Here is a 23985-nt window from a genome sequence, read left to right as displayed (position 1 = left end):
AAAAAATGTTAAAAAATTTGGTGAGGTCAAAACGAAATGGGTCAAAACAAACCAATATAAACCTAAACTTAAAGTCAAACATGTTACAGAAAATAAGTATACAAAAAAGAATTTGCAGCACAACTTACCTTGTGAATTGTGACAACACTCCAAAGTTATTTGCTGCAAGTTTAATTGATATAAAAAGGCAACTTTTTTGTGTAAAATTAATTATATATTTTGCAATAAATAAGAGATGACCTGCTAAAAAGAAGATGATCATAGGTGTTTTTTAGCTTCCTGTGAAACCTGAAAATTGGATTAATAATAAAAAATGAGAAAGGACTGGAATATTAGTATAATCTTATAAGGTTTAGCACTATATTGAAAGGGTCAATCTAACCATATATGAAAGTTTATAACTGGAACACCAACTAATTTGTCCAACTTTTTAAAGTATGGAATCGGTTTCCAGTCTTCGACCTTTCCGTTCTATTATGAAACGTCACCTAAGATATTAAACAACACTAATTAGTGCCCACTAATATATACACAATTGCATATAACTACAATATATTAAAATCTCAAAACTGAAAATGTGAAAATTCCCAAAACGTTGACCAATCAGCGTACACCCCAGCGTACCCAAGTTCCATTTCTTAATTTTCCAACTAACCCGTTCAATCCGAGCTTCTCGTATCTGTTTCTAACCAATAGCATTTATAGATTGCAACAATAGCATCTTAAATTCGATTTGTTCAATTTAACATGTCCACTTTATTTAAAAACAAACGACTCAGTTTATTCAAATACTGCTCAACTAGCGTAGCCCTTAATTTCTCACCACGGGCGTTACTAATTATTTAAAATATACCGCTAGTTATAATATTAACTAACAGGTCTATATCCCATTCAAACAATACTATTATAGTTAAGTCATTCTCACCTAAAGATTTAGTAAGATAAACTTTATAAACATAACAGATCCCAAACGACTCATACTCGCTTTTAAAGTCTTTAAAAACAAAAGGACAATCTAAACGGGCCAAAACAACCCATTTACCAATCTTGCTGTCTTCCTTAAATTAAAAGCAACAAAAGTAGACTCAACAAGGTTTCCTGACCTATAAAGAACACAACAAATGGATCCTTAGTTGATCTCCTATGATTTTTATATAGCAAGATAAATTTCTGCTTTTGTCACTGCCTGCACAGCGGTAGAAATTCTAAGTTTTCTCCCGTTTACATTGAGCATTTGTTATATAAATAAAAATCTGGGTAAACTAGACTTGTAGATCTTTTCAACAATATATAATACACCCCTAACGGATAATTGGTTGATTTTATACGATTTTTGAAAGAATGATAAAACAATGAAAAGAAACTGAAAATTCAGCTCTTTTTCATTGCGATCTATTCTGTTTTCCACCCCTCGTTTTATAGTTTTAAGCCAACTAAAACCATCAAATTTGTTTCACATTTATCGCCATACTCACAAGTAGGGAACAAGCACTACTCGAATTTCTAGATTTCTATTCAACTCAGATAGTACTTTATAAGCAACAACTATGACACTTATAACAATACGAATCAATTATTCGTTATCCTTTTGGCATCATAAAGCTCCTATCAAATGAAATATGAACTTAAACATAAACGATTCTCACATGAAAGTAGCCAGGATTACAAGCTACTTACCTCATAGCCCGTCACCTGGTACGTCTTGAGTCCTTGAACATGCATTCGCTTTCCATAGCCATGTGTCTCCCTTGTCATAGTTCATCAAAAGTCCTATGACATCAACGATTTTTTATTCGTACGGGTCCGTCAATCAAATATATATATATATATCAACATTTATAATAACCCAATTGCCTTCAAAGTTGTCTAGGCTCATTTAGTTTCTCGTCATAAAAAATGAATATCACGTACTACTTAATTTAGCCCGAATTGTTACCTCTTTCCTTACTTTACATTCATATACATCAATATCATATATAATCTTTCAACTAATAATGAATAATCAACGATCCTTTAAACTTTCATGGTTTTATCTGATTGAGGCATTTATAGAAACAACTTACAGGCATTCATAAGGCTTTATCATTTTTACAATTAAGGAAGATGATCTATAATACTCAAACAATCCAATACACCATATGCTATCACACGTATTATATTTGTGCACATATGATAACAATTATACTATAAGCTTTATTCTTTATGGACTCCAAACAACATTAGGATTTATGATACTTGACAACCATAACATGCAACTGGATCAAATGTTTAATAATTAAATTTCATTATTCCAAGTACATAATCTAGTGATCATTTCCCATAACCTGGTCCTAAACTTCTCAAATCATAGATTTGGTACCCATGAACCAAAACCCTAACTCACAAAATTCAAATTATTATTTGGAATATTTACTCACCAGTAGCCTTTAAATCAAAGGAGGATATCAATATCAAACTTAGCTCTCCTTAATCTGTGAGTTGGTAGATGATTTGGTCACCTCCTTCAATCGGTCAAAGCATGGGGTAACCCTCTCTAATCCTGATTAAAATCTCACTTCTTCATTTTCCCCCTTTTTGTACCTTGCTGTGAAGCTGTTCGAGCATGCGAATAGATAATAAGCTGATATTAGTAAAAATCATATTATTATTATTATGCTATCAACACAAATGCTAACTTAGAAACAAGAAGTTTATAACAAAACCCCTAATTTGGGAATAATTTAGTGTTACTGTAACTTATGCCTAATTATATCAATCCAACATCAATTAACATCGTAATGAACAAAACCCTATATTCGAAATCCGTCAATTGCAAAACACAAAATTATGTTATGGTAAGCTTTAATTCAAGAAAGTAAATGGGTATCGAATGAATTGAAGGATGAATCAATCTTACCCTTCTTCGAAGATGTTCTTCCGGAATACCCGAAACAGTGGCGATTCACCTGGTTTGTGCCAATTTCACATGGTGATGGCGTTCATGACTGGTGGTGGTGGCAGAATGTTGTGGTGGTGATGGCGTTCGTGGTGTGATGTTTTGAGAGAAGAACGTTTGGAGAGGAACAACGATAGTGTTTGAGAGAAGAAAAGAGAAGGAACAGATCTGGTGTTTGCTAGTTATTAGGTCAAAATGGGTGTAGGATATTTAGGTGAAAGATGACTCGCATTTACGACAAGCAAGCTTATTTTTGTAATTTATGACATTTGTTTAACGACACACAAAAATGAGTGTCAATAATCCTTTTTTTTTTTTAAATTATGACATCTTTTTAATGACCCGCACAATTGCGCGTCATACATCGACGCGTGTCATTGTACGCATACCATGGAAGCCCATTTTTCTAGTAGTGAATTATGATAAAACGAATGCGCTGTTGTTTCTCTTGTTGTTGTAACGCAAAATGTTTACACCTAAAATTCTACCTTTACCTTCTAAAAAATGGTCATTATTAACTATTATTATCAAGTTATTTCCTCTAATTGATATTTTTTGTCGGCTTAAGAGTTAAAATCTCTTTACCTTGTGACAGGGGGAGTCTTGTGCACAGATTTTACACTTTGTGTGGCACAAAGTGTGGTCTTGTAAATAATTTGATATTACTATAAATTATTTCCAAGTTATTTGATGGTATGAGATTCAGCGAATATAATTATCAACGATAGCGATGGAATTCTTTCGCTAAGAAATAGAATAACTCATCGACAGTCTATTGGAAAACTATTCACTTATAATCCGTCAATTACATACCATTGGTAATTGCGGGGGGGGGGGGGGGGGAATGCCCGCGGACGACGATACCAAAGTTGTAGAAAACCCCTAGATAATTAGTCTGTTAGTAATCGCTCAACATCCCGTCGCAAATCTGATGACCACATCTGTATTTCCTTTTATTAATGACGGATTAGCCACTAGATACTCTTTTGTTTGGCAGTGATAAATAAATAAATATATATTTTTTTGTATAAATTAGATCCAAAAGGGACAACGGATTGAAGAACAAACACCTAAGCAAATGAATAAAGGTAAGAATAAAAATTGCTAAGTAAAGAATAAAGAAAAGAAAACAAATTGGTAAGTAAAGAATAAAAAAAGAAGATGATTTAATTACATATTACGCAATGACTAGTAGCACGTCAACTACAACCGTTACCTTTATTTTAAGAATCATTTTTATAACGACATTTACAATATAAAAAAACTATCTAAAGGCTATATTTGGCATGAAGCTTTTAGGAGCTACAAGCTTCAAGCTTTTAAGAAAAAGCTCATACTCAATTAAAAACCTTGTTTGGTTCAATGAGCTTGAAGCTTTTAGGTCAGGAGAAAAAGCTTAAAGCTTCTACTAGTAGCGTTTAGAAAGGGCTACAAGCTTTTAGTATATTAATTTACTGAAATAACCTTCCAAAATAAACACATTTACTATTTTTGTTAATAGTTATGCCCATTTTAGTAATTTTATACATTTTATTAAAAGCTCCAGCTACTCTACCAAACATCCAAATATATCTAAAAAGCTAAAGCTACCAGCTTTCAGCCATCAGCTTCTAGCCACCAGCTAACAGCTTCCAGCTACAGCTACCAGCTAGTTTTGCCAAACATACCCAAAATCAACTACATTGAACATCTACTGTTTCATAAACCAACATGTATGCAATTTCATTTTTTTTACGTTAAATGGATAATCAAGTATTATGACATTGATCGACAAATATTATTTTACTCAAAAAATGTCATCCAGCTATGTCACTCTTTTCCAATTTTAAACAAATCAACTCATCCTGCTATAATATTAAAACAAATTACTTTGGCTCCACGTGGTCCTTTCCTATTAGACGATTCCCTTATTTTTCAAATTTAACTACCACTTCTTTATTTTTATTAGCAATTAAAAATCAAAAATATTAATAATTAAAACAATTAATTAAAATAGGTAAGTAACCATGAAAGAGAAACCCGGTTTCCTATTTTGTTATCTTTCATCCTCACTTGAATACACGCTTTCTTTCATACCAAACCTAAAAAACCTAATCAACCAAAGTCTCTTTCAATCGCCCATTATTGTATATCAATCGGATAATAAAGATTTGATTTGGTTCTTCGTATAAAATCGACACCGGATATCGGATTCTAAATCGCCCAATCGACGGTAAAACTAGCTGTCTGTTATTTCATAATAACGATTGCTTTGATTCGATCCTGGAATCGATTTCAGAAGATACATGCCGATGGTAAATCAGATCTTCACATCGATGGTTAGTATTTTAATTTGATTGATTTGTATCTTCACATCGATGGTTAGTATTACATTATTTTACATTCTTAGCTTACTATGTTTAATGTTTAATTCATATGTTTTCTATGAATGGTTAATGTTTAATGTAAATTTTTTTAACCTATAATTATTAACCTAGGTTAGTATTTTACATTGTTATATTATTAGGTTGAATTTTTAATTGTTTATGTAAATTTATATGTTTCCTCTGTTTGATTTGTAATGTTTAATAATTAATGTGTAATGTAAAAATAATTTAAATTATGGTATTTCTTATATTTTGAATGTGTAATTGTTAATTGATATGTTTCCTTATAAATTATGGTATTTATTAGTAATTTAAATTGTTTAATTTGTAACTGTTTCCAAATTCATTAACAATAATTGATTTTTATTAAATAATATCATTACTAAAAGTTTACAACTTTTTACAGATTTCAATTTAAATTCAAATTCAATTTAAATTCTCACACCTTCTAACTTCCTTAATCAAAATTGTAATTTGTTTCTTTGCAAGGTTTATAATTTTGTTCATTATTCGATTAAATTTTTTGAAAGAATTTGATGTTTTTCTATGGATTAAACGAACCGTTGGCTCCATTGGTTCATATTTAATTTGATTTCACTTATCTAATGTGTGTCTTATACATTGCGTTTGCAGCCCATTGTAGTTGAACAACAGTATAGTCTGTCTGTTCAAATCTCAAATATGTCATATAAAGTTACACCTTCTCCCTCTCAAATCTCTCCTATTTGCAGCCCATTGTACTCAATCAGAGATTATCTTCAGGTAATAGTTTTACAAGCTTTTTATTAATTAATAATTTTATTATTTATTAAGTTCTTGATGGTTTTTAACAATTTTGTAATCAGGTATTTCTGAATGTTTATCTAATCAAACTGTAAGATAATTGGTGTTCTTGGATTAGATTCTTTTTAAAGCATACTAAAGTTGCCTGTTAACAGTTTGAGGTCCATGGATATGTGATACTATTTATGCATATTGTAACTTGTGATTTAAGTAGTAGCTCTACAAACATAATGAACCGAAGTGTGAATTTAGAAGTACCTTTAGGAACATGGTGTTAAACAACCGGCCGGTTCAATGAGGGATGAAGTTATAAAAAACCAAATTTTTAAATGTTGAGATAGCTCAGGATTTCCTGGTTTTATTTTATTTTTCATGTAAAAGGAGTTTTAAAGAAAGTGAGATGCACCACATATGCAATGAATGCGAGTGACAACAAAATTGAATAAATAAGTTTATACCAGTTTGTTGTTTAGTGGTTGATGGATGTTAGATTAATGCTAGACTGCTAGGATGAAACCTTTTGTTTAATTTTTAGTATTATATTTGCCAAGTTCTAATTTTATATATTTTATGTTCATATCGAATGCCAAATACTTTTCTCCTAAACGCTTATTAGATGCTTTCGGTTTAAGGTTTCCTGTAATCCTCCATCTCTCGTGCTTTAACTAATAGTTTCCAAGCATTCAAAGATGGAAGGAACTAGGTGTCTTAAGCTGTCATTAGCACCTGATTCATCAAAAGGCATGAGATTTTATAAACGGGGTACAAAGTTTAATGATTTGTGGTGTTGTTAGGGAACAAATTTGAATCTGCAATGGTTTTGTTTTTTTCCTATTAATTTTACTGTTTTTTAGTGCTAAGTATTTAATATTTTATATTATTATTTATTAACAACATAGGTAAACAAACTTGAGAATGTTGACCCTGGGAAAATGAACCACAAACAAAGCTTCTGTTTTGAATCTACATTCACAATGCTTTGGTGATGCATGAAGGCCCTTTGTATCTTAATATTCTACACCATTGTACGCTATTTATCAAATGACTAAATTTTCCTTCCACAAAAGAAAAAACAACTGGCGTATTTTGGGCCTAAATCAATGGGATTAGTTCTCAAGTTATGATGATGATGATGATGATGATGATGATGAGCACATGGGTGATTTTAACCATAAAAGTTTTTGAAAAAAAATATTGCAATTTTTAAAGGACATCCTAACAAGGGTAAAGTTGTATTTTCAAAAATGATGTTCACACAAGTTGTTATATACTATAATGTACTTATTTATTGCAGGCATATAGCATATGGAACACATAACAACACAAAAAGTTAATTTATATCAAAGGTTAACATTTGGAAATCTTTTTGTTTTTCTCTTTTCTTATTTTCATAGTAATGATCTATTAATCATGATTTAATTTTTTCACGGGTTAATAATCCGAAATTTTTACCCAGTTTATAATAATAACTTTGTATATATCATAAAAATTGTTGATACTCACATGTCCTTGGACTAAAATATTCTAAACGGGTCCATCTCCGCTGATTTATGGAAGAAAAAGTTGTTTAATGCAACTTCAACACTTTTATGGTAATAAATTATGAATAATAAAATCCGCTTTATATCTGTTTAAAGTTAATAACTTTAAATTTTGACTCTTCAAAGTCAAAAGAAAAACTTAGATTCGAAACCCTTGGTGGCGGTGTAGTCGTGGTCACTGTTAAAATATAAAGGCTATTTTGGGATTACAAATTTAAAAGTTACTGTTAAAGTCAATTGTTAAAGTCAAAAGCAATATGGCAAATTTTTTTTGGGTACAACAAATTAGAATTGAAGCTTAGGTACCAATGAGCACTTCTACACATTTAACAAGTTTTGTCACTGTAAGTTTGATATTTATAGGTTTTCGCTGTGGTTTGCAGATAGACATATACAGTTGATATGATATACGCACAGTAAGTTATATATTCTTACAAGACTAATTTATCTTACACTATGTTACTGCTATATGGTATAACTAATTGTGTGTTTCATTCTTTTTATTTTGCTTTTAGGTGTTCGGTTTTGTCGTTGTGTCGTGGAGGTTCATAATCATTGCTACTTCGACACGCTAATATAAAGGTAAGATTTTTGGCCATCGTCTTTATAATATCTATTGTTGCTGGTAATTGAAAGTGCAAATTTGGAATAAAGTTTTCTATTTACAGTTCTACAAAGTGAAGGATTTTAGAATCACTCTTCTGTTGGTAAAAAAAAAAAAAAATAGGTGGATCCCATTTGAAACTAATACTAGGTTTTTTACTTATGAAAGTTTATAACTTTGTTGATGTTGTGTTAGGGGTACGAAGAAACAAGTGTTGGTGGTTAAGCCTGATGATGAAGCTGTTGTAAATGCTATTGGCTCACGGACATTTATTGATACACATATTACCTCCGACTTATCTCAAATTTAATTTGAGTCAGACTACAAATTTGTTTAGTAAGGGTTAGTTGGGGATATGTTACAATTGGTAACTCATTGAGTCAGTTGTTGAATCTTTGCTGCAAGCCTGCAACGCTTAGTCTATTATTTTTTTTATTATGTAAAACGGATTTTGTATGTGCAGTATTAAAATCTAACAGAATTCTATCCGTTTGCTGTTTCATAACGGGTCAAAAAACAGTTATCTCCTTCTGGTCAGAAGTATAACTTAATTGAAAGCGACTTAGTACGTTTTCCTACTTAATGAAAATGGTTTTTGTTTCGGTGTGGACAAACGTCATTTTTTATCGGGTCAATACGGGTGTGGTTGGTTGGTCAACATCTTTGCAATTTTAGAATGAGTTGAAACGTTTTTGTTTTTAGTGTGTACGAATATGCGTTTTTTTATCCTGTCAAAGCGGGTTTTGTTGTGCCGTTGAAGTAAATTATAATAGACTTAAACAAATTTATTAAGTTGTTGGTTATTTAAACCAGTGTTCATACAGTAGAATCCAATTATATATGTAGAGTCTTGTCATGTTATGGTTTGCCAATTGACGAACAAACTATTTTTCATACAAGAGCATACAATAGCCATTTTAAGTATGTCCATTCGATGGAATCCCATGAAAACTATTGCATGAAATTAGATAATCCATAAACCAAGTGCATAAAAGAATAAATTTTGCCGACTTTCCTAGAATCCATTGATAATGTCTCTTATAGTTGTGATTGGTATTTTTGATTACTACGACTTTGGTTACGTTATTTTTTATTTGTTTTGTTATTGCAAGATCCGATTTTAATTAGTTTCTATAAGTTTAAACCTAAGTTTCTTATTTTCTCTGATCATGATATTGATATAAGAAACATGTAATTAAAAGTTTATGAAGTTTATATATAAATGTTTTAATTTTTCTTTGTAATCATTTACTATAAATTTTCATTATTTGTTTTATATGTTTCAAAATTATGTTACTGTTGGAGAATGACTTTCAATTATAATCATTTTTTTAAAAAAAAAAACTGATTCAAAATTATGTTGCCATCGGAGAATGACTTTCAATTATACATATAAAATTTACCTAAATTAATAAATAAAATAAAAACAAATCTAGCATGAAGCTATCAAAATACCTTTTATAAGTATTATCCAAATAAATAATCTAATATTAAAATATACATATATATGATTTGTTCACAGGATAAATTTCCTAATTTCTTGACGAATTTTCTATTTTTCACCCGTGTAGTACGCGGGTCAATAACCTAGTGTATCATGTAACATCTTTGATTATAGCATTTCCATTAATAAACTTTTGGGAATTCTAAAGACCCTCAAATTAAAAAAAGAAAAAAGAATCCAACAAGACCACCCATGGCCGGTGTTTGGGCCGTGCAACCAGTGGCACGAGGCCCAAAAATGTAAGGTGCCCAAAAGGTTTCAACTCTTTGTTATAAATATGTTGGCCTAAATAGTTTATTTTTTATTATACATTTGCAGGCCCAAAAAAAAAGAAAATAAATGTGAATACGCCAAAAAGGTTTTACTTTTTTATTATACATATGCAGGCAAAAGAAAAACGTGAATACTATGAAATGGCCTATTTTTAGTATGTGAATTTTAAAATGTATGATTTGTACTTCTTAATTTTAGAAGTTAAATTGTTGATGAAAGTTGTGTTCGTTGAGTTGGACTAGTTCATACATTTTCTTTCAAAACTGACCTATTGTTTGTAGATTTTTATTTTTTTTATTATAAATTTTTTTCGAAGAAAGTGTTTTGTGTTTGTCTAATAGGAGTTTTTGTATAACAATACATTTATTTAAACCTGTAAGTCTTTTTCAATTCCATGAATGAGATTTTTGGTTTGCCTAGAGTAGTTTTTGTTTGTTTGATTTGCAGTAATACTTAATATTTTTGTTCTTTTTCAAGAAAATCTTGTCTCCCATTCCCAAATAACTCTTTTAAGGTGTCCAAAAGTGTTAAAAAACACCTAAAGGAAGGTTTACTTCCCAAAAAAGAAGTTACGAGGTATGGACTACAAAAGAAGAGCTTTAAAATTTGCTTAAGTTCAATCATTTTGATACACTACTTTTGTTTTGTTACATTAGTTGTATTCGTATTGTGGTTTTTTGATATATAAATGACGAGTTTATATATTATAAGAAGAAGACCCAAAATTTGTTTCGCACGAGGCCTAAATTATTTTTTATAATTTTCGAAGACGCTCCTGATGTGGACTACAATGGGGCAACAAAGGACGACGTGGGTGGGGGGTGAGGATTTTTGTGGGGCTACATCAAAATGAAGGGGCAACTTCGGGGGATCTCTCTCACATACATACGTACATACATATATATGTGTGTGTATATATAATGGGGTAATAAAGGAGCGACAAACCACAATGGGACGTTATGTAGAGAGGCTTCGAAGCTCCATTTCCTACATTACATGACGATGACGCGGAGAGGACAACCTAATAGCTTTAAAAGCCGATGACAAATTGACAATTTTTAGACATATACGTTTAAAGACTTCTTAATATATGACTGTTGCTTCTTGTATTTAATGCCACGTTTAATTTCGTCAAAACTTTAATGCGTGTCATCAATACCTATTTTCGAGTAGTGAAGCTTATTTATTTATCGAATTTGGTCGATACATAAAATTGTGTGTGTATATACATATATTATTAATATACACGTAAAGTAGATAGCCACTTTTAATTACCCTTTTTAACGTACTAACCAAGCTTTTTAACTAATGTACGTGGTATGGATGTCAGGTAGTTCAAAGTTCAAACCCTTTGAAAAGAGATCTACCTTTTTAACTAATATACTTATACCTTTACCTTTCGGACAGCTAAAGAAATTGAAAAGAGATGATCATATACACTTTCTCTAGTATATAATCCTTTATATGTCATTCTAATTAGTTATCATCAATCTTTTCTTTTTCTATTAACTTCTCTAGCTCACCATAAAAAAAATTTCATGTTCGTGATTTGATCCATTGTTAAGTCTTATATTGGATCTAAAAGAAAGAATTATATTCACACTAATGATGGTGTCACAACACACGATCATTCATTGTATCTTATCGATTTGAATCGAAAATATCCACATGATGAAGCAGTATACGATGATGAGGAAGATTTGATAATTAAGCAAGCCTTTCAAAGTTCATGTGATCGTTGTCATAAAAAAATCACCTATTACCATAGGTATTACTATAAATGCGATCAATGTGATTACTCACTGCATAAATTATGTGGAGAGATTCCAATAGAGTTGCAACATGCTTCACATAGTGCACATACTCTTACCCTCTTTCTCGACGAGTCTCAAGGCGAGTGCCATATGTGCAAAAGTACTTCTCAATTCAATAAACTCCGATATCAGTGTTCTATATATAAGTTTAACATATGCTTAGATTGTGCTATGGATGTGGTACAATACCATCCTATTTATCACCCTAGCCACCAACACCCTATAACTCCCGGTTGTAGGCACAGACATATTTTAGTGCAATGTGATGCATGTGGAGAGAAACATAATGGGGTTTTTTATGAATGCACCACATGTTTTCGTTTTCTTATCCACAATGATTGTATTTTCCAGCCGAAAAGATTACTAATTCAAGATGTCATGAGTGGTCGCTTCTTTCATACCCATCCACTTATCGTTACGTACTCATTTCCAAGATTATATCAAAGGGAAAAATTTGATCCGACATGTAGGTTATGTGACGATTCTTTTTCTCAAAGTGAGAATCTTTGGCTTTATAGTTGTGAAAAATGCAGATATTATGTTCATCTTAAATGTACAGATTTAAGAAGTGAGCTCTCTAAATCAGGTAAATACATTACTTCTTTTACAATAGTTAATTGCATAAAAAATGTAATGAGTAAAGTGTGGTTTCCATTCATGTGGTTTGTCTAAATATGATATTTAGTCCAAATCAATTTGCAGTAGATCGATTTCAGTAACTGAATCAATTAAAAAAATTTATTTCCATTTTCAGATCTGAATGAGTCAGGTTTGAATGAGCCTCTGTCCCATTCAATAACAACATCAACATCAAGTCTGAATGATTCAGACCTAATTTCAATTATTCAGATGAAATAAATATACGTTACATTTTTCTTTTATGTAATGCACTAATTTGATATCCTTGTTCATTTAATTATTTAATGATGGTTCATGATTAGATACGGTTAGACCCTCAATAAGCAATCAAGACACCTCTAAGATTCTCAGTCTCCCTTTCCTCGATCAAACTTACACCATATTTACAAGACTCTCTGACATGGAAACTAATGCGAAGAGCATAACTCATAAGAGACATCCACATCCACTCGTGCTTGTGGACTCACTGACTAAGGTTCAAGATCTATGTGATGGATGTTTGAGACATGTCATGGACATGCCGTTTTACAAGTGCACACAAGATTGTGGTTTTGTTCTCCATGATTTGTGCACCCGGTTGCCCCATATACTACAAGGCCACACAGGAGAATCAAGACATACCCTTCGTCTCATGCAAGAGGCAAATCGTCCTAATGCATTTTGTCATGCCTGCAACTATTTTTGCAATGGATTTTTTTTCATTTGTGACGATTGTCATTACCCGCCCCCATTTGAAGATTGTCATTACACGGTCGACGTTTCGTGTGCTCTCATAATTGAAACAATCACACACAAATCTCATCCATATCACCTACTTTCAAAAGTTGAAAAAAGATCTCACAAAAGATTATTGTCGCATGTGTTTGTCTGGTTTCAGATCCAAAGAAGAATCTTCATTCAGTTGCGATGTATGTAATTTTCATATACATCCCGAGTGTGCTTTCTCATTACCTGAGACAATTAGGCACAGGTATGACAAGCACCCGATGATCCTAATTTACTCCCCAGTTGAAAACCATGAGGGTGACTATTTTTGTGAAGTTTGCGGGGAGGAACTTAATCCATATATCTCTTTCTATCATTGTCATGAATGTGTCCAGTCGATACATTCAGGTTGTGCTCGGTTAAAACCTCTACCCAAATCATATATCTTATATGGCTTTTGTGAGGAAGGTGGTTCTAGATCAAAGACTACTAATTACGAGAATAAGTTTCACAACCACCCTCTTTCGTTTGTCAAAGAGACTACAAGTTACGAAGGTCGTTGCTCGTGGTGCGATCTGAGCTTGAAGGACGATTTCACCTTCAAGTGTCAGCAATGTGATTATGAAATGCATGCATATCATCTTAATGAGAAAGCTGGTCCTGATGAATATAAAATTATTCTTAAGGATGAATACCCGTTTCACGAACACAATCTTTTGTTAAGGTCCCCAAGTAAATTAAATCCATTTAGAACTTTGAAGTGCGACGAGTGTCGTCTCCCCATAATGGGTGATTATTTCTTCGAGTGTGAAGTATGTTATAAGTATGCAATACATGCATATCATAAAGAGCGAAAAAGTACTTCTACCGGATATAATAACAGAATTTATGGCCGTATATATCCGTTTCACATGCATTATGCCGGACACACTCTTGGGTTTTCGCTCCCCACATTCTACATTAGAGATAGTCGCTCCAAGTGCCAAGTCTGCAAACTCAGCTTGAATGGCTATAATACCTTTAAGTGTATACACTGTTTCTATGAAATACATGCATATCATACTCCTACGAGAGATACCAGAGATGCTATAAGGCAGAAATGGGAGGCCGACCAAGCCCTGCTCGACTACCCGTTACCCCGATTGTTTTTTATTAAAAATAATATATATTAATATGTGTATGTGTTTCAATAAAAACTGTATTGAGTCTTCTTTATATATATATATATATATGTAGAGTTGATTATTCATGAAGATCGAGTTAAATATATAGCAACAAAAACAGTATATAAGTTTCCAATTGGTACATACCCGTCTAACTCTTAACTCTGGTCGATCGAGTTTAATAACTAGAAGTTTACTATGAATCTTGCGTTGGTCGAATACTCATACTTTTGATGTTTGAATTGGAAATAAATTCTTCAAGCTAGCTTTTTTGTAAACGTAAAAATCATAGGTCATTCGTTATTTCAAACATTGTGGGTTTTTGAAATTAACCCGTTTTTAACCAAGTTTTAAAAGTGTTTCAATTACTTAACGAGTTAAAAGTGTAACTATTTTGAATAAAATGGAATAACGTGATATTTAATGTTACAATGACTCTTTTGCCCCACTTTAAACTTGTACCAGGTTGTAAATCTCTTAAAGTTAAAACTCTTATTTTTGTCCGTTACTACTGCTTTATGTATAGTAGAGATAAAATTTATGCTTCCACAAACATAATAGAAGAAAGTATGCAATAGCTGTTATACATAATCAAGATTCTGTCATCAGCAACAGTTAGAAATGGATAATTCCTAATATAGGAACAAAATGAGATTTTGAGATTTAAAAGTTGTTAGATATCTATTATGCGAACGCATCCTCTGCCTCACGACTTCTACCCCGATTCATCCTATGGACCTGGATATGGCTAGCTAATGAGCTTCGTGTAACCGTATCATCAGCATTGACCTCTTTTAAAATTGGTTATATGAAATGACAAAACTTTCTTTCATTTCTAAAGGAAAACCGAATAAGTTTGAAATCAAAGTAGAACTCGTTTAACCTCAAAGTAAAAGTTAGCGTCTATGCTAATACAACCGACTAAAAATCAGTAATTTTTTGTTAGTGTTTTCTATATCTAAAATTGGTGACGTGCTGCGTGTGTGACTAATTTGGACTAGACTGATACAATATTGCTACTAGGCTTTAAGAATTTCGTGTAACGTCAAATGAAAATTATGCGAACCAATCCGATTTTGTTGAGGATCCGACTGTTTTAACATTAGGTTACTTGACTGTAGAACTGGGTCAATGTATATTAATTTGTTGTGTCTACTGTCTAGGGCGTGAAAAAATCAGAATCCGAAACTAAACACGAATTATCCAGATTTTCGCATTCGAATTTGGTTAAGCTTTCTAAATAAAATCAAATAATCAGGATATCTGAAACGTTGGAATTAAATAGTAATTAGTTATTAGTAATACTATTTTGCTTCATACTTGAACAAAAGTGCAATTTCTTTCTGTTTGATGAGATACTTCAAAGAAATTAATATTAGTTAACACGTAGATGTATCATTACTATAAGCTCACGCTTTATGGATACATATACGGACTGTATGATCTACGTTCTATAACCTTAATTGTTTTTCTTATAATAATTAAGACAAACACTATACCTATAACTAATAGGTGATGCCAATGGTCATTCATATCTATTATTACCAAATTATTTCTTATAATTCATATTTTTCATATCGGCTTGAAAATATATAGACTTCGTGAGTGATGGGAGTCTTGTGCACATATTTTACACCAAAAAGCCCGGACCTGGGGGACAAATATTCCTATATATCCACCAGGTCGAGATTTGTGTTTTCCCACACGGATTACGTGAAGTCTTATAAATAGTTTGATATGACTAGAAATTCTTTCCAATTTATATGATGGTATGATATTCAGTGAATATAATTACAAACGATTAACGAGGGAATTTTGTAGCTAAGAAATAAGTAACTCGATCCATCAATAACGTATCGGTTGAAAAAAATATTTGTGGATGACAATACAAAAGTTGTTGGTAATCCCTCCATAATTAGTCTGTTATTAATCACTCGAAAATTTGTCGTAAGTCAAATTACCCTCAACCATATTTCCATTTATTGATGAAGATAAGGATGTTGGATATAAACTCTTTCGTTTAGCAATGGCATGAATAAATATTCTTTTCTTGTATAAACTAGATTCAAAAGGACAACGGAGGAATTAATACCTTAACAAATGATAAAGGAAAGAAGGAAAATTGCCAAGTAAAGAATAAAGAAAAGAAAACATATTGGTAAGTAAAGAATAAAGAAACGTATTATGTAATGACCGGTAACACGTCAAGATGTCAACTAGAACCGTCATCTTTATTTGGATAATCATTTTGAAAATGGCATTTATATTATCAAAAACTATATTTCCATTTATTGATGAGATAATTTTGTTGGATATAAACTCTTTCGTTTAACAATGGCATAATGAATATTCTTTTATTGTATAACTTAGATCCTAAAAGACAATGAAGGAACAAATACCTTAACCAATGATAAAGGAAAGAAGGAAAATCGCTAAGTAAAGAATAAAGAAACGTATTATGTAATGACTGATAAAACGCCAGCTAGAACCGTCACCTTTATTTATAGAATCATTTTTAAAACGACATTTATATTATAAAAAACTATCTAGAAGCAGCTAGATCAGACATCTACTGTTTCACAAACGAACATTTATACGATTTCATTATATTAAGCCAAATGGCATGGATTAACAATTATTATAACATTAACTAACAAATATTCTTTTACTAAAAAAAACCATCCAACTAAGTCTCTCTATTCCAATTTGTAATACATAAATCAGAACCGTTACCTTTATTTGGAGAATTATTTTTAGAACGGTTTTATATTATAAAAAAAACTATCTAGAAGCAGCTAGATCGAACATCTACTATTTCATAAACCAACATATATACGATTTTATTATATTTAAGCTAAATGGATAAACAATTATTATAACATTGATTAACAAATATTCTTATACTCAAAAAAATCATCCAACTACGTCACTCTATTCCAATTTTAACCAAATCAACTAATGTATCACTTAACAGCTTTGATAACTAGCATTTTGATCAATATATTGTTATTCCATTTATCTTTTCTGTTCCAACTATAAAAAAATACCCACAAATCTTAAAAAGGAAAAAAAAAAAAAGAAAGAAAAAAAAGGAGTGAAGCTAATAATTGCTTAAAAGCCAATGACAATTTTTACATATATAAGTTAAAGAATCCTTAAAATATGATTGTAATTGCTTCTTGTAGTCTATGCACGTTTAATCTCGTCATAAACTTTATGTTAATAACACTCATTTTTCAAGTAGTGAAAGCTTATTAATTTATTGAAGTATATCAGTATATAAAATTGTATTTTTCTACTAATAGTTCTATTTGCTCAAATATTAATAGAAAATTACACATGTAAATTAGCATAGTCACTTTAATTACCCTTTTTAACGTCAGAACCCAGCTTTTTAACTTTGCAATAAGTGTAAGAGGGTTCAAATGTGGTACGAATAGCTGGTAGATCGAACAAATTCTTGTAAATGTAATGTTGGAAGGAGTTTAGATGAAAAAAATAACGGTTTTTAAAAAATGTAAAAGTAATAAAGTAATCATCTATACTATATATAATACACCAAACAAGGGTAAATTAAGACACTCATTTTTAAGTAATTTACAACACTTAAAGCATGAGATACATGTGTTAGTAAGTGTAAACATGTCTTTTAAACACAATCCATTCAACTTACAAGTTTGGTCCCTCATCTTTAACCATATTATGTTTTTAATCTAACTTATAAACTAACTTCCTACCCATTATTTTTAAACGACTATAGCCTTTTCATACGTTAATATTTTTATAAATAAATTGCATCATAAAAACGAGCATTTTATTCTCTTTAATTTGGATATGATATTGTTGTAATTTTTTTCCATTTTAAATAAATTAATATGTTACGTAGGGGTGTTCGGTGTCGGTTTTAATGGTTTTTAAGTTAAACTTGTGAGTCCAACCGCTAATACTGATTTTTTGTCGTCCAAAACCAAACTCAACCATTGAAAGTTGAAACCGAATCGTTATTAACGGCCTGGTTCCAGTTTGGTTTCACAGTTTAAACTTTAATAATAAATTTAGTTTAAAATAATTAATAATTTAAATGTACCATCAATTTTAACTAAAAACCAACATAATATGATACTTGAGATGATCATAAATAAAAAATGATAATTTTAGCCACATAAATGGTAAGTATTAATGGAAGATCTAAGATGTGAAATAATAACAAGATTACAAAAGGAATCATATTGCAATTAAGTTAATTTACAGTTTTTTCTGGTTTCATACGGCCGGTTGTCGATATAAACCGCGAACCAACCGTTCACTACATTTTGAAAATTTTGAAACCGACCAACAAACCAAAAGTAAAAAAGAAAAATAAAAAAAAAGTCAAACCAATGACCGATTTAAACGATTTTATGGTTTTAACCAAACCATAAATACTTATATTTGTACGTGATTAACAGGTTCAAACACCCGCTGCATCGCACGTGCACCCATCTAGTCTAGTCATTTATATAGATGCTCTAAATGTAAGGGTATATAATACTATAGTAGTTTAACGCAAAAGATACTCATACCTTTTATCTTTTGGACCAATAAACACATTGAAGGGAGGTGAGTAGGGTTGTAAGCGAACTGAATATTCACTGAACAATTCGTGAACCGTTCGACAAAAAGTTCATTTATGCTAGTTTGTTTAATACATGCACAAACACGATCATTTATTTTAATGAACGAATATGAACAGAGGTTGTATTCCTTCATTCATGATAGTGAACGTTCAGTAGTGCGTTCATTTATGTTCGTTTACGTTCATTAGTTAAAAGTTTGTTTTATGTTTTTATGATATTTTATTTGTAATAACCAATCTAATATTTCAAATTTACAATTTTAAAGTTTATGTTCAGTTCTTTTCATTAATGGTTTTTTTATTAAGTCTTTTTTTAACTAACACAAAACTTACTTGTGCTTTGTTAATATAATCAGAATACCACTGATTGTGTGATGATTTTGTTTATGATCGTTATGTGCTTAACTTTATACTTATGTAAGCCATTAAGGTGATTATATCTTGTCTTTTTGTTTTCTTTCACAAATAGTATATGTTAGTTTGCGTTTGTGAACCGTTCGGGAACAAGTTAAATTCCCTGACAACGAACACGAACAAGATTTTCCACTTAGTTTACATTTATGAACAATTCATGAACAAGTTTACTCTTTAACAAACAGACATGAACAAGACTTCGTTCAGTTCATTTACACTCCTAGAGATGTGCATATAAAGTTTCTCTTGTATATAATCCTTTATATGTCATTCTAATTAGTTAGCATCAATCTTTTCTTTTGCTATTCAATTCTCTAGTTCACCCTGAAAAAGAGTCCCTCTTCTTCCTTTGATCCCTTGTTAAGTCTTAGATACGATTTAAAAGAAAGTGAAATATATTCACACCAATGACAGTGTTACAACACGATCATTCATTGTACCTTATCGATTTGAATCCAAACTATCCACATGATGAAGCAGTATAAGATGATGAGGAAGATTTGGTAATCAAACAGGCCTTTCAGAGTTCATGTGGTCGTTGTCATCAAGAAATCACCTATTACCACAAGTATTACTATAAATGTGTTCAATGTAACTACTCACTTCACAAATTATGTGGAGAGTTTCCAATACAGTTGCAACATGCTTCACATAGTGCACATGCTCTTACCCTCTTTCTAGACGAGTCGCAAGGCGAGTGCCATATATGCAATAGTACTTCTCAATATAATAAACTCCGATATCACTGTTCTAGATGCATGTTTAACATATGTTTGGATTGTGCTATGGATGTGATGCAATACCATCCCATTTATCACCCTAGCCACCAACATCCTATAATTCCCATTTGTAGGCGCAAACATATTTTAACACAGTGTGATGCATGTGGAGAGAAACATAATGGGGTTTTCTATGAATGTTCAACATGTTTTCGTTTTCTTATCCATAATATGTCCACTTATTGATAGTGGACATATTAGTGAGAATTAAATGGATTCGGACGGAATCCGATGATTACCATAGCAGCACCGTCGACCAAAAAAATTCAAGTATAGCATTTTTACTTTTCATTTTAACTTTAATGGGCTGTTTGTTTACATATGAATGGAACCAGTCAGATGGATGTTTTCATCTAATTCATTCAGATTTCAGCATATTTGGTTTCAGACAAAAAGATATTTAAATAGTTAAAATTAGGTCTGAATCAATCAGACTCATGTTGTTGTTAAATGTGACAAAGACTTATTCTGATCTAACTCATTCATATTTGAATGAACTAAACAACCCCTAAGTATTCTTCATGAGATAATCAAGAGGGGCGGTTTTAAAATTCATACATCAGCTTTTGAAAATTTTAAGGAAGACCAGTTGAAACTAGATCGTATACATACTAATGAGAAAAAAAAAGTTCATGGGTGTTGACGACCCCATCTAATTAAACCTATTGGGTTTCTTCAAAGCGAGTTGTGCTTAATTTTATATAATTTTTGTAATTTGTAAAATAGTAAAAACATTATATGCAAAGTAAAATTTGTCTATTATATTTAGTAGATTCATATATCTCAGCCCATGATTGTTTTTACTATTTACAATTTTCACCTGCTAATTTTAATATGTCAACATACTCCCAAATATGTTATTTTTAAATTTAGTAGTGTATCGTAACTATTACTAAACAATTATTATAGACAGGTAAAGTGAAAAATCAGTATAAGGCCCGGTTTTGTTTATTTAAGTCTTTCGTATTTGTATCATTTTAGTTTTCGTTTATGTTCGTTTACGTTTATATGTAATGGGCCCGAGGCCTCTTGTACTTGTTGCCTATTGGGCTTGTTATTAATGGAATGGTGTATAACATACCCACACTATATAATGTGTGTGTATGGAATACACCAAACAACCCTTTGCATTTTCATTCTTCCAAGTAACATACAAACTCTCAAGACTCTCTCTAACCCCTAACCCTACTCTTACTTTCGGCCTCCCTTACCCACACACACAAGATCCGAGATCTCGGTCCGACTAGTTGTTTCCGCCAACTAGTTGTGAGGATGATCCAAGAACGACTAGTACTTAGTTTGTTTTGTTGTTTGATACAGTTTCGGGGCCTACAATTGGTATCAGAGCTTTCGGGCTCGACTAGTTGTAGATCTTGGGTCACAACCTTGGATTTTGGTCTTGTGTGTGAAAAGACGGATTTTTAAAGGAAATAAGTGGTTTTCGGTTTTCTTGTGTTCTTGAAATATTCAAGAAGATTATGAAGTTTTGGTGAAAAGTTGTTTGTTCTGGTGTTTTGATTATTAAAGGTGGTGTTTGATTTGGTGCATGTGAAAAGTGACTTGAAAAGCTCTGTTTTTCATGTAATAGGATATAATTTAGAAAGGTGAAAGGAAAGGTGGTGGGTGACATTCCTTTTTGGTTCAAAAGTTTGGAATACATTATATTAGGTGGTGAGACTCGATCACTTTAACCCCTCACTCAACTACATTTCCTTTTTAACTTTTAGCCACCCTCCCACACTCGCATACAATTGGTCTGCTCACTTCCTAACTCGCATACAATATTCAATTCTCAGTCGCATACATCACCAATTTGTTCTCTCCAAGTCGCATACAATTGACTTAGTCATAATTGCATACATCTGCCCAGCCTAACACCCAACTCGCTTACATCCAAGACTCGCATACAATACTTAAATTTTCCACAAACTCGCATACAATCCAGTCACCATCCTAACTCGCATACATCTCAGCCTTATCCAAACTCGCATACATCTTTCAGCCTACTCGCTTACACTATTATCGATCACATTCATTATCTCACACTCCAATTCGCTTACAATCATCATCGCTTACTGCCCAATCGATTACAATTGTAAGTCGAATACATTTGTAATCGATTACAATTATCAGTCGATTACATTACCTTAGTCGCATACATTCAATTCCCAACTCGAATACATCACACTCGCATACATTCTTTTGATCCAGACTCGCATACAATCACTCGTTTGCATTCCAATTGATTACATCCTTGGTCGATTACACTCCTGGTCGCTTACATCATCATTATTCGATTACAATCTGTACTCGATTGTAATCGAATTACACCTTTGGCCGCTGACCTTTCGCATCCGTCCCTCTCGCAACCATCGTCTGTCCATCTTGGCCGGGGACATGGGTTAACCGATTGGGCATTCAGATCTGAATCTAAGAGTTTTATGTTTGTCAGTGAAAGGTATTGAGCGGCTGATGAGTTCTCTAGGGTTGAGGTTACTTTAAAGTGTTTGGACATAATTTTTTTTGTTGTGGGCCAACTCAACAAATCAACATAAATCATTTTGGCTAGAGCATTAATATAAGTTGGTTATTTGGGCCAATTAATTTTGTTGGGCCAAATTTTTGTTAGACTGCAAAACTTACCATTTGGACTAAGAGATACGATTGGGTTGAAATCTGTTTAGTATGCATGAGGTCGGGTTGATACAAACATTTAGCCCGGGTCGTTAAATTCGAGAAACAAGTTGCTTGGGAAGTTTGACTAACGAGTCATATTTACAAAAGATATTTTGATTAATTTAGAGTTAACACGGATTAACTAATCTCAGGCGATTCTTAAAAGGTTTCACACGGGTCCAACTTGAGGGTTATTTCGGGAATTTAGCATTACTTACTTCGGGTTTCAAAGTTGATAAGATCTTTCTTCGGGCCGGTCCAAGAAAAGGTTTTGGGTTTATTTGTCAAAAAAAAAATCTGGATATGAGGGAGAACCGAATGGACATGTAAAAGAAGAATTCAACAAGTTTAAACATATTCAAGGAGAATCGATTGACTCTCTCATCAACATATTTGAGTCACTCGTTACTAAATTGAGTAGTGTCGGTATCATCTCTAGGTTGTCTGAGATCAAAATGAAGTTGTTGGATTCAATGCCTTACACATGGTATAGCAGTGTGATTACCATCAGGAGAACGACAAACCTGGATACCTTAACACTCTCAGAGTTGACTTCTACCATCAAGTCTTGATGCAGAGAAAATAAAGGTGAGACAAGTGATACGAGTGTGAGCAGTCAAGCAAGTCCTATCATCCCCGAGTGTGCTGCAAATGGAAGTAGTCAAGCAAACACGTCGTCAAGCTCCACTAATGGGATTCCTACACCTGCCTCTCTCATTCCCGAGGTACACAAACTTTGCTCACAAGCTTGCATAGATAAAGTTCTTCACTATAGAAACCATAATGCTAAAATTCTTGAACAAATAGATAGCATTAGAGCTCAAAATGAAGACCTTAAAAAGGCTGCAAAGATCTACACTATTAGAATTAACACTCATGGTAATGATATGGCCGATCTTAGGGAACAAGTTTCCATTGCTAGAAATTTGGCAAAACGTCAAGAAAATCATGTAATTGAACTAAACGCTAAAATTGCCAAATTAGAGATTGAATTAACCCAAAGAAAAGTTGCCATAGAAAACTTTGAGTTAGCTTCTGAGAAACTGAATAAACTAATTGGGTCACAAATGGAATTAAGATTAAAGACTGGTTTAGGCTATGATAGTTCTGCTGTACCTCCACCGTTTAACAATAACTATACTAGCCTTCCTCACTTTGACTTTAATTCTCCTCC

This window comes from Bidens hawaiensis, unplaced genomic scaffold (genome assembly GCF_021521415.1).
Source record: "Bidens hawaiensis isolate Kalapana, Puna unplaced genomic scaffold, B.hawaiensis_p1.1 tig00000780_1, whole genome shotgun sequence".
NCBI classification, from domain to species: Eukaryota; Viridiplantae; Streptophyta; class Magnoliopsida; order Asterales; family Asteraceae; genus Bidens; species Bidens hawaiensis.
The sequence above is the reverse complement of the archived record's forward strand: the minus strand, read 5'-3'. Positions refer to the sequence as shown.